This window comes from Acromyrmex echinatior, chromosome 5 (assembly GCF_024713525.1).
Source record: "Acromyrmex echinatior isolate Ae372 chromosome 5, ASM2471352v2, whole genome shotgun sequence".
Classification (NCBI taxonomy): domain Eukaryota; kingdom Metazoa; phylum Arthropoda; class Insecta; order Hymenoptera; family Formicidae; genus Acromyrmex; species Acromyrmex echinatior.
The window spans coordinates 38,916-50,128 of record NC_141856.1 but is presented as its reverse complement, the minus strand read 5'-3'; the positions used below and the strand labels follow the sequence as shown (position 1 = coordinate 50,128).

The window sequence follows — 11,213 nt, the reverse complement described above, 5'->3', positions numbered from 1 at the left end:
TAATATGCCAAAAATATTTTATGTCTCATAGACGCAATTCACCGGACGTTTCCACAACGTCTCTTCAACATTGAATCTACATTTCGTGATATTGCAATGTTCGCAATGTTACAATTCAACGTTTTTAAAATATTGATTCAACGTTAATGTGCTGAGACAAAAGGCTGCTAATCCAGTTTTTACGCGCATGCACATATCAGCGAAGCTAATGATATTGATCACGCGAATACCGCGAAATATTATTTGCGCATTACATCGTTATCGAAGGATAGACCGTTTATTCTGCAAAACATATTAGTGTGCGCATATTATTGTCGCATTCGCATAAGCCGATGAGTAATCTCATCGCGCGGTTGATCACATGCTTCATCGCATCTACCGTACAATCAAGGCTGTAACGAACGTTAAAGACGGAAGTCTATGGTAGATGCAAGTATCTCGAAGCACAAGACTTAAACGCGTAATCGGATTTGAGCAAGCGACGACCGCAGTATACGAACGAATACGGAGCGTCGTCAAAATCAAAAGAACATCTCTCGGATCAGGCGGTCGATCACAATTTGAATTTCAGATTATGCAAAATTTCGAGCACGTGCATCCATTTCCCGGTGTTACGGTCAAATAAATAAAAGTATAACGATACGTAGGCTACGGTAAATAAGGAAAACTAAGGAAGAAATAGGAACGTGAGGTACAACTCACTTAAGGTAACAAAATTTTGTCAGCGGGTCGGTGGAACGTCCTTGTCAACGAAGGTGTTCATTTTTCACAGAGCGTGCAAGTAGAATGTCTTCCGGGAGGTATATCCTAATTACGAGAGCCTTAGTTCTACGTTCATATAAACAGGTCAGTAGTAATAGAACGAAAGAGGATCACGAGAGAGCGAGTGAAGCGACGGCATTGCGGCGTTGACGGTAATACTTATGTGATAATAACAATATGAAGAAGTCAGTGCAAATGCCGCGCATGATCCATTCGTGTCGTAATAAATAACAATAATAATAAACTTGTTTTATAAAGAGTGAAAAACCAAATCTTGCGATTCTATTCCATGAAAGAGAAATCCTTTCATATACTGTTAAGGGGATGCTGGAGCGAAGGCCGAACTTGATCAAGGTCGATATTACAGGTTTTCATTTCCAATGTATAATCTGCTTACGCCCTCTGAAGTTAATATGATCATGCAGGAAATTCGATCGATTAATTATCGATATTTTTATTCCGTTTCCTACATTACCATCTTAACAGGGACGTGTATTAGGATCGGTCCCACAATGTAAGATTTATTTTGGAAAATTTTCCAATTTTAGAATTGAAAAAAAAATAAACATAATTGAAGTTAATCTTATATTTGTAGAATCGGACCTTAGAAATTTAGTTGCATTATATACATATTTAGTTGTATTATATACACATGCAATGTAGGCCGTGTTCTAATATATATCATCAGTACTAAAAGTCTGTAATATATATAAAATACAGATTTTTAATTAAATTAGATATATCGATACGAAACCGTAATAGCACTTTTTTCTTACATCCAATGCCATTTTAGGTTACGATAATATATTATCATAAATGAATATCATAATATATATATATATAGATATTCATGCAGATATTCTCTATGTCCATTTTTGCAATATTAAAATTTTATATTATAATATGTATAATGATATATAAAATGTAATTCTAATGTTGTATATAAAAAGACATTCATGAATACGAATTACAATTACATTTTATGTGTATTATAATATATGTGTATATACACAATAACACAAAAAATATTATTGACATATTAGTGAAGACATAAACATGTTAATGAATTAATGATATATGCAATATTAAAATTATATTTTGTACATTATTGTGTATATGTACATTATAATACATATAAAATATAATTATAATTTATATTCACTAATAATGTTTTGTTATATGTTACAACAATGTTAGAATTATCATAGTATAATGTACATACAATTTTCTATATTAGATATATAGTCGACATATTAGTAATGTATAAGTACTATAAGTATCTATCTCTTTTTATTAGACAGAGTAAAAAGAGTTACATTATGTATGTGCAATGTCGTATTCATTTATATATATATATATATATATATATATATATATGAAACACGTGTCCATATATTGACAGTAATATATGTTACATCTTGACTAAACTCTAAATGATAGGAAAAATCATAGGAAAAAGTGATACTACAACTGTATTTCGATATTCACTGCGAGTACTGAAAATACGTAACTATAGATTTTCAGTATTGACAGTGTACATTGACACATGGGCCTATATAATAGCATTTTTCCTGTCGTACAATGTCATTTTAGGTCAGGATGTGATATGTATTAGCTATATATAGATATATTACACATATAATATACATAGCTATACCATTTTTTGCTATGTTTAATAAAAATATGTAGAAGTTAATCATGTTAAAATATTAGTGATGTACTTAAATATAATACACACATAGGCAATATTGTACAATATTGCATATATGTACTATAATGTGTGAATATACATACGTTGCAGATAGAAATTATCAATGCTAAGCTGTTTATGCATTCTCTGTGTTTAAATGTGAAATATTAAAATTGTATACATATATAAAATATATATATATAATGCATGTATATATATATATATATATATATATATATATTATATATATACATACACACACATAAAATGAGGATTTATCAGAGGATTCGTAATTTGATTATTTTTTTTAAGATGTTACGTCTGATGTTCGTTGTATATTCTGATATTGAAATATAAAAGTATATATCACTAATATTTGATCCTAAAAAAATATATCTCTTTTTATTAAACGTAGAAAAAAGAAGACATCAGTACACCTTTTTGTTATACGTAACAAAAAGAGATGAAGTAGCTACACACATATGTGAATATGAATTAGAAATATATTTTATAATGTGTGTACACATCATAATGCACATAAAATATAATTCTAATATTCACTAATAGACTGTGTCTATATTATATCTGCATGAAAAGCTAAGTATGAGTAACTTCTATCTCTTTTTATTATGGGCCTTCTACAATAACACATTAGTTACAAATCAGAAGTCAGAAGCTAAAAATTGATCAATCACAGCCAATTTTTAGCGTTTGACTTCTTATTTATGGCTGATTTATGGCTTATAATTGTAAAAGGCCCATTAAATACATAATAAAAGAGATGGAATAGTTACATATGTATGTGCAATGTATTTACGTACTGACATGTTACATCCTAAGTTAAAATGACATTGGGAATAAAGGAAAAAGTGCTATTACATTACACGTGTATACATGTATTTCAAATACATGGTTGCATCCGAAAATATATCTAAGTCACAGTCAGAGTGTTCATTTAGTAAAAATATACTTATTGTAACTTGCTGTTAGTCAACGTACATTGACCTGTAAGTGTATATATTTGCTAAAACACTTTGAATATGATATACTTACATACATTTCATAAACGTACAGCATCGTACAAAAATTATGCATGTGACTATTGACTGTGTAATGTATGTTGTATATATATATATATACATATATATATATATATATATATATATACACATACATATATGTATAACATATATATTATATAGGGTGTCCAAAAAGACTCCGGATTTAGGAGCTGAATATAAAGATGACTATCGTAAAGGAATGTGAACGTGTATCGGCATGCATAGTACGCCAAAATATAATGCGTTGCCCTATGATTCACGTTCTACGATTCAATTACGACAATCCTTGTGCTAAGGCTATTACATAACGTTTTTAGAAAAAACGTTTCAGACAAAAGTTGTAAGGTTTCAAAGAAACTATTTACTGATATTCAGTTTTTTTTCTTCATTAGTTTCTTTGTTTCGGTTATGTCAAGCAATTAGCTTTTGATTCCATCATGACAATGCATCTATTTGCATTTCTTTAATTGCAGACGCAAAATTCTATAAATTGATTCCGTAATTGTATTTCACCAAATTTAATAATCGAAATGCTTCTGCCAATAAATTAAAAATAGTCAGTACATATTATATATAAACGCCTTTGACATTTATTTGTAACTAGCCAAAGCACGATTTACGGCTGTGGCATTTTGTTATAACTAGCCAGCTCACAATTAATGCCTCTGGCAGTAAATTAAAAATAGTCAGCCCACGATGAACGCCTCTGACATTTGTCTATAACTAGCCAAAATATGATTTATGGCTGTGACATTTTATTATAGCTAGCCAGCTCACGATTAACGCCTCTGGCAGTAAATTAAAAATAGTCAGCCCACGATGAACGCCTCTGACATTGGATCATAATTAGGCAAAGCGCAATTTATTGTTATAACAATAAATTTAATCATATCACTTGTATGATAAATAAAAGTGATATTTTTACGAATAACATAAAGATGCTAACCTTTCTCATTCTGGCTTTATAGGGTGCCAACAAAAAACACACATCACAATAACCAATTTTGGTCTTCTAGAGTGCTTTCCAACAAAAGACATAGTGTGACACGGTGCATTATTACAATCTTGTATATTACGATAATACAAGGATGAGATATTGTACTGAGTCGCTTGTTATAAAGCACCCATAACCTTCTCTTATCAAAGGCAGACAATATTCTGCTACTATTTTTTCTATTTTGTGAACAAAAAACACTATATAAATATATATATATATACATATACACACATATATACATACACATACACACACACACACACACACACACATATATATATATGGTGTGTGTAGAACACTACTACACTACACTACATTGATAGTACTGTTGCGGCAATGATACTGTGAACGCGGGTCATACTGGTTACAGCTGATTGACTCGTATAATGCCGTTGTTTTCTACACATACAGCGTCACGCAAAATGATATATGTATGCATATATATATATATATATATATATATATATATAATACACATACATACAAAAATTGTTATTTATCACTCTAAGAAAAAAGATACATAATCGATATCATGATCACATTATCTTTTCCTTAGCGACTAATTAAGAAAAGGCATTCACCGTATCTAAATTCACGTTATTGTAAAAAGACTCTCTATTATCTTTGAAGTTCTATTATTGATACGTCATTTAAATGTATTCTCCAGGTTTATTCCACTAAAAAAAAGTACAAATAGATGACCAGATGTATGATGCGGTAAAGTAAAATTTTATATTACATTCTGTGGCATAAAAACGTGATCAGTAACTCTTTGAAATTGAATGTATCATAAAAATAATAAAGTAATATTTTAAAAGTACATTACATTTAGTAAAATGCATTAAGTTATTAATATGATGTTCAATCACCATTATTAAGAAAATACAATATTATGTAGGAAGGAAAATATTTTCATGACAATTTGCTGGAAGGTATGGTCGCAGCATGTTTCTTATACTATGACACTTTTGAGATACACGTCCACGCGTGAGCGGTTCGGCCGTCAAGCGTCGAGCGATTGTGAAGGAAAAGTAGGCAGCATTTCAGAAATCGGCTCGAAATGCGCAACTAATTTCGAGCACATTGAAGTATACGTATATAATTTTTGAAATTTTATAAAAAGTATATTTGGAGTAATATGTTTATTAATAAAATTTAATAAATAAAATGTTATTTATTAAATAAAAATTAAAAAAGGAAAAAGCAGAATCGAACATAAGATCTCCAATATTCTGATCTCGGGCACCCAACGCCCGAGACCACGCGTTCTTGCAGATCACCTCGACGAACGCGATACATATAGTGTATGGAAAGTCGTAAACTATTGTATATCTCATCAATGTTTACGTTTTGAAATCATTTTTGCATTTGCATTTTTGCTACGTTAATGAGAAAGATATATGATTAATATAATTTAATAAAAAGAAAATGAAAGAATTTTAATTCGACAAAAATTGGAGATTTTCACATCTGCTGGAGTATTGAATATTAGTCCAAGAAACCGAAGTCTGTCAAAAAAAAAACGGAGAACTGGCAACCGTGTTCGTGATTTAAAATTCTTTCAATTTTTGTTATTTCGATAGAGCGAGACAGAGAAAAAACAAACGGATAGAAGCTCCGATTGTAATCGGTGAGTCTCCGCGCGGACACGCCGAACTCGGCCCGCTAGCAAAACAATGAGTCATCTGTCTCTGTCCTTCTCTCTGTGGTCGCTTGTTTCTAGCGACCGAAAATATTTTCTCGACGATCTCGACCGCTTGGCGTGTATCATAAGGAGGAAAGAGACATTCTAGACAATACTTAATTTTTATTAAATTATATTAATCCTTTGCCCTACGATTTAAGTTACGATGGCGCGTGCCATAATTAATAGCCTGGAACATATTGTTTATGTTTGGCTCGATTTCTTTACCACGAGTCTCACATGATATTAGTGAAAGAGTTAATCATATACCTTTCTCATTAATATATAATAGCAAAAATGATTTCAAAACGTGATAGTTAACGAGATATAGTTTACGATTTTCCGTGTATTTTATGTACCACGTTCATAGAGGCGGTTTGTAAAAACTCAGCGTGGTCTCGGGCGATAGGTGCAAGATCAGAATGTTGAGGATCCTATGTTCAATCCTGCTTTTTCCTTTTTTTCTTAATTTTTTTTTAAAATAAATAACGTTATTAATGACAACATATTACTCCAAATATATTTTTATAAATTATAGAAATTATATGTGTACTTTAGTGTGCTCAGAACTAGTTACACATTTCGAGCCAATTTCTGAGGTGCTGCCTATTTTTCCTTTACAACCGCTCAACAGTCGACGGCTGAACCGCTGGATCGCGTGCGGACATGCATCTCAGGAGCGTCACAGTATAAGAAACATGCTGTTATCATACCTTCCAACATGAAAATTATCATGACAACATTTTAGCATGAAAATTATTATAAAAATATTTTCCTTCTTACATAATTGTTATTTTCTTAATAATAGTGATTGAACATCATATTAATAAGTATATACATTTTATTAAATATTATGTACTTTTAAAATATTTACTTTATTATTTTTATACATTACATTGATTCATTCGGTTTTCTTTCAAAGAGCTACTGACTACGCTTATGTGCCACAAAATGTAATATCTTTTAATATAGAATACTGATAATATCAATTTAAGACTAATAAGAGTCGATACAGAACGAGATGCGTAATTTTAAACTGGAATGATTCAACTTCAATAACTCCGTGATGTCTTCTTTATTCAACATGTGAATAAAGAAGGCATGTTGAATAAAGAAGACATCACAGAAGACTAAGGAAAGTAAAGGATTGATAATTTGCTAGAAGATACGGAGCATATTTCTTAGTGCAACGCTCCTGAAATACACATCCGCGCGTGATCCGGTGCAGCTCAGCCGTCGAGCATTGAGCGGCGGCGGCGGGGGGAAAGAAGGCGACCCAAAAGTGCCTCAAAAGTCGACCCAAAATTTAATGTATTCCAATAACTATAGGAAGAATACCGAATCACTTTAATAGATAAATAAAAAATTATTTGTATGTTGCATATAAAGGCACATATAAAGGCTTTTTGATTTGTTAATTATAAAATTATATTGACATCATCCTTATAATTATATTAATCATCCTTATAATTATATTAATCGCACTTTTGTGATTTGATTGATTATCAGAATTTTCTTTCGGATGATAATTATAAAAAAAACATTTCACAGAAAGTACTGATCGACGTTACATTATTACAGAAACATAATTTTTTTTTGGATTTTTTCTAAAGGTAAATTAAAACGTTTAGAAATACACATATAATTTCAATAATTAAATAAAAATATATTTAGCCTGTAATATATGTTTGTTAACAATGTCTTCAATCACTTATTTAAAAAAAAAAAATTATGAAAAAAGAAAAAAGGAATTGATCATGAGATCTCTAACATTCAGATCTCGTATCTTACGCGTGAGACCACGCCGAGGTCTTGCAAATCTTTTCTATGAACGTGGTATATAAGGATCATGGAAAATCATAGAAATATCCCGTAAATTCGTGTTTTGAAATTATTTTTGCTATTATACATAAATTGGAGGGATATAGGATTAGCATAATTTATTAAAACTTATATTTTATCTATAATGTTCCTTCTCCTCTTAATTATACACATTGAGCGGCCGAAATTTTCCAGAAAGCATTTTCGGTCGCTAGAAACAAGCGACCGTAGAGAGATGGGGGGAGGAGGAGAGGAGAGGAGAGGAGAGGAGAGGAGAGGAGAGGAGAGGAGAGGAGAGGAGAGGAGAGAGAGAGAGAGAGAGAGAGAGAGAGAGAGAGAGACACTCTGAAGGATAGACTCGCTGTTTCGTTCGACGAGCCCAGCTCGGCATGCGAAGTCTCACCGATTACAATCGGAGTTTCTATCCTTTTTTGTTTTTTCTCTGTCTCACTCTGTCGTACTTCTGTTTCAATAATTCGTTCTGCAATTCAAGAATGTGATTTCTATCGATTCTGGCATCATCGTCGATGCAGCAAGGACGCACGATTCCTTCTCTAAACAACGATCCTGATATATATTTCTATATATACAAAAATATATAATATTATGGCGTTTCTGGCTGATAATATATTGCTGGTTTATTTACAATGGTTCAATCCATTTCTATAGTTGAATAGCAATATTACTTCGTTTGCGCGCGACCGATAGGAGGAATGGCGCTTCTTACTAAGACTCGACATCCGAGTCAAAAATGTGCTGTATACAATAATTTCAGACCTTGCATAAGTAGCTGGCGATTTACAGAAAACCTCAAAGAACAATACTATGCTTGCAGAAACGAGTTACGAGCTTTAGTATAAGAACAAAGTGTATTCGAAAATTTCATTTATATGCTACGTCTGTTACGAGATTGCCGCTTGTCGTTCCGACATCCGAGCAGAAAGAAAGCTCAACCGAAACACATCACGTTCCGAACCTTGATATGCATGTGTAAATAATTCAGTAAATAAAGTTTAAACATGTGTTGTATATATGTACACGCACACACACGCGCGCGCACGCACACGCATACATACGCACACGCGTATGTATGTATGCTATTATATATGCATATATATATATATATATATATACATATACACATACATACATATACATACATATATATATATATGTATATGTTATTTTATATATATGCATCAATAATTTACTAAATAAAATGTATGTAAAAGACAGAACAGTATAATTAAAATAATTATCTTCATTTGTATTCATATGTAAATAATATGATATGTTTCTTGTTTAGGAAGAAATTATTTCAACAAAATTGAAATAAGTAATATCATATTTATTTTATTATTTTTCCTCTCAAAAGAAAAAACTTTGACCAGGGCATGTTTTGATTGATATGGGCCTGAGTAGGTCGATAATTCAGATCATTTCTATGGTTCAGCGACGCACTTTTCATGACAGCGCCGCTGTCGGAATATCGCGGAACTAAAATACTGCTCAGTTTCATGGCTTCACGTCAATTTCACTCGTAATATACAAACGAAATTTTTGGATGCACCTTTCTCTTAAACTAAAACTCCTACCGCGTTTCTAAAAGCATGGGATTGTTCGTTTAGGTTTTCTACAATACGCTAGCTACTTTTCATGAACGTGCAAGATCTGAAACTCTTATATGCAACACATATTGTGATGTGTTGACTACAGAAGCCGATAACAAAACTGTAAGTCTTTAATTTTTTTTCGTTTTTCGTATTCAAATGTAGCTGGCGCTTTGCGTTGCTGTCGATACTTTAATTGTGGAGAAGGATTTTTCAGTCCATAAACACAGTTATGAGAAAGGTGCTTTTAAAATTTAATGATAAAACAGGACACTCCAGCATCCCCTTAAAAACACTGCACTTCTGGATGCTATTAAAATGTAATAAGTTATAAAAATTTAATCGAACTCGATTAAATTTTCTTTAATATGATCTTTAATATGATTTACAATATAATTACGTCATCTCTAACTGCATTGTAAGAAAAATACGTAAAGTTATATAAATAAATATGTACAAAAATTATACAATTAATAAAAATAAAAACAAGAATCTTATTTTAGACCGTATATGTGAGACACAATCGATAAACTAGAAGTCTATACTGGTCGAAGCTAGATCTTTAATGCTTTAAATAATTTAATGTGAATTGTATATTATATATACTACATATGTGTGTGTGTGTGTGTGTGTGTGTGTGTGTGTGTGTGTGTGTGTATGTGTATGTAAAATAACTTAAACGATAATAAATAAATTAATTTAAGACATTTATTATAGGAATGCGCGCTATCAGTGCGCATAAATTATTGGACGAACTTCAGTATACTTGAATGTATTGTATTTAACATTATTAAGTACAAGTTTCGGTTAAATTTTCTAGCCTTCTTTAGCTTGACATCGTTGACAATAGAACGTCTACACACATGGAAAACTTTTGATTAGTTATTATTCTCCTAGTTATTATTCATAACCAGTTAATACGCTGGATAATCTCATGGAGATCGAGACTTCAGGAAACACGTATGCAGAAGTAAATCTTGCGATTTAAATTCCAGACAAAATTGTAATACAAAAATATCCACTATAACGACGAATAATGTAGAAATGATAACATAAATTGAGCTAAACAACGATCTTATCAGTTGCGAGTCACTTGCTAAACTGATAAATAAATAAATATATATATATATTATATAATATATATAATATATTATAATATATATATAAATATATATATGTGAAGTGTGTGTGTGTATATATATATATATATATATATATATATATATATACGAGGGCAAATCAATAAGTACCTGTGTTAGTGAAGACGCAAGCTTTTCACAAAAATTTTTTTTATTTTTTAACGTAATCTCCTTTTAGGAGGATACACTTTTCCCAACGCTTCTGCCATTTTTTTAACTCCTCAGAAAAATACGATTTGTCGAACTCTGCAAAATAAATCTCTGTTTCGGTGATGACCTCCTCATTCGATGTGAATTTCTTTCCACCGAGCCATTTTTTCAAGTTTGAAAACAAGAAGAAGTCACAGGGGGCTAAATCCGGAAAGTACGGTAGATGCGGCAGCAATTCGTAACGCAATTCGACCAATTTGATTGTGACGACTGCGGAGGAGTGAGCTGGTGCATTGTGA

The 11,213-nt window shown here is 31.4% G+C and overlaps 1 long non-coding RNA gene across 1 annotated transcript; it reads left to right on the top strand.

Annotated features, from left to right (window-relative positions):
• The first annotated feature begins 358 nt into the window (after positions 1-358).
• On the top strand, positions 359-1,333 carry LOC147909613 (uncharacterized). The gene is made up of 2 exons (XR_015545172.1): positions 359-707; positions 773-1,333. It is a non-coding gene; the product is annotated as an uncharacterized LOC147909613 (long non-coding RNA).
• Positions 1,334-11,213: the final 9,880 nt, after the last annotated feature.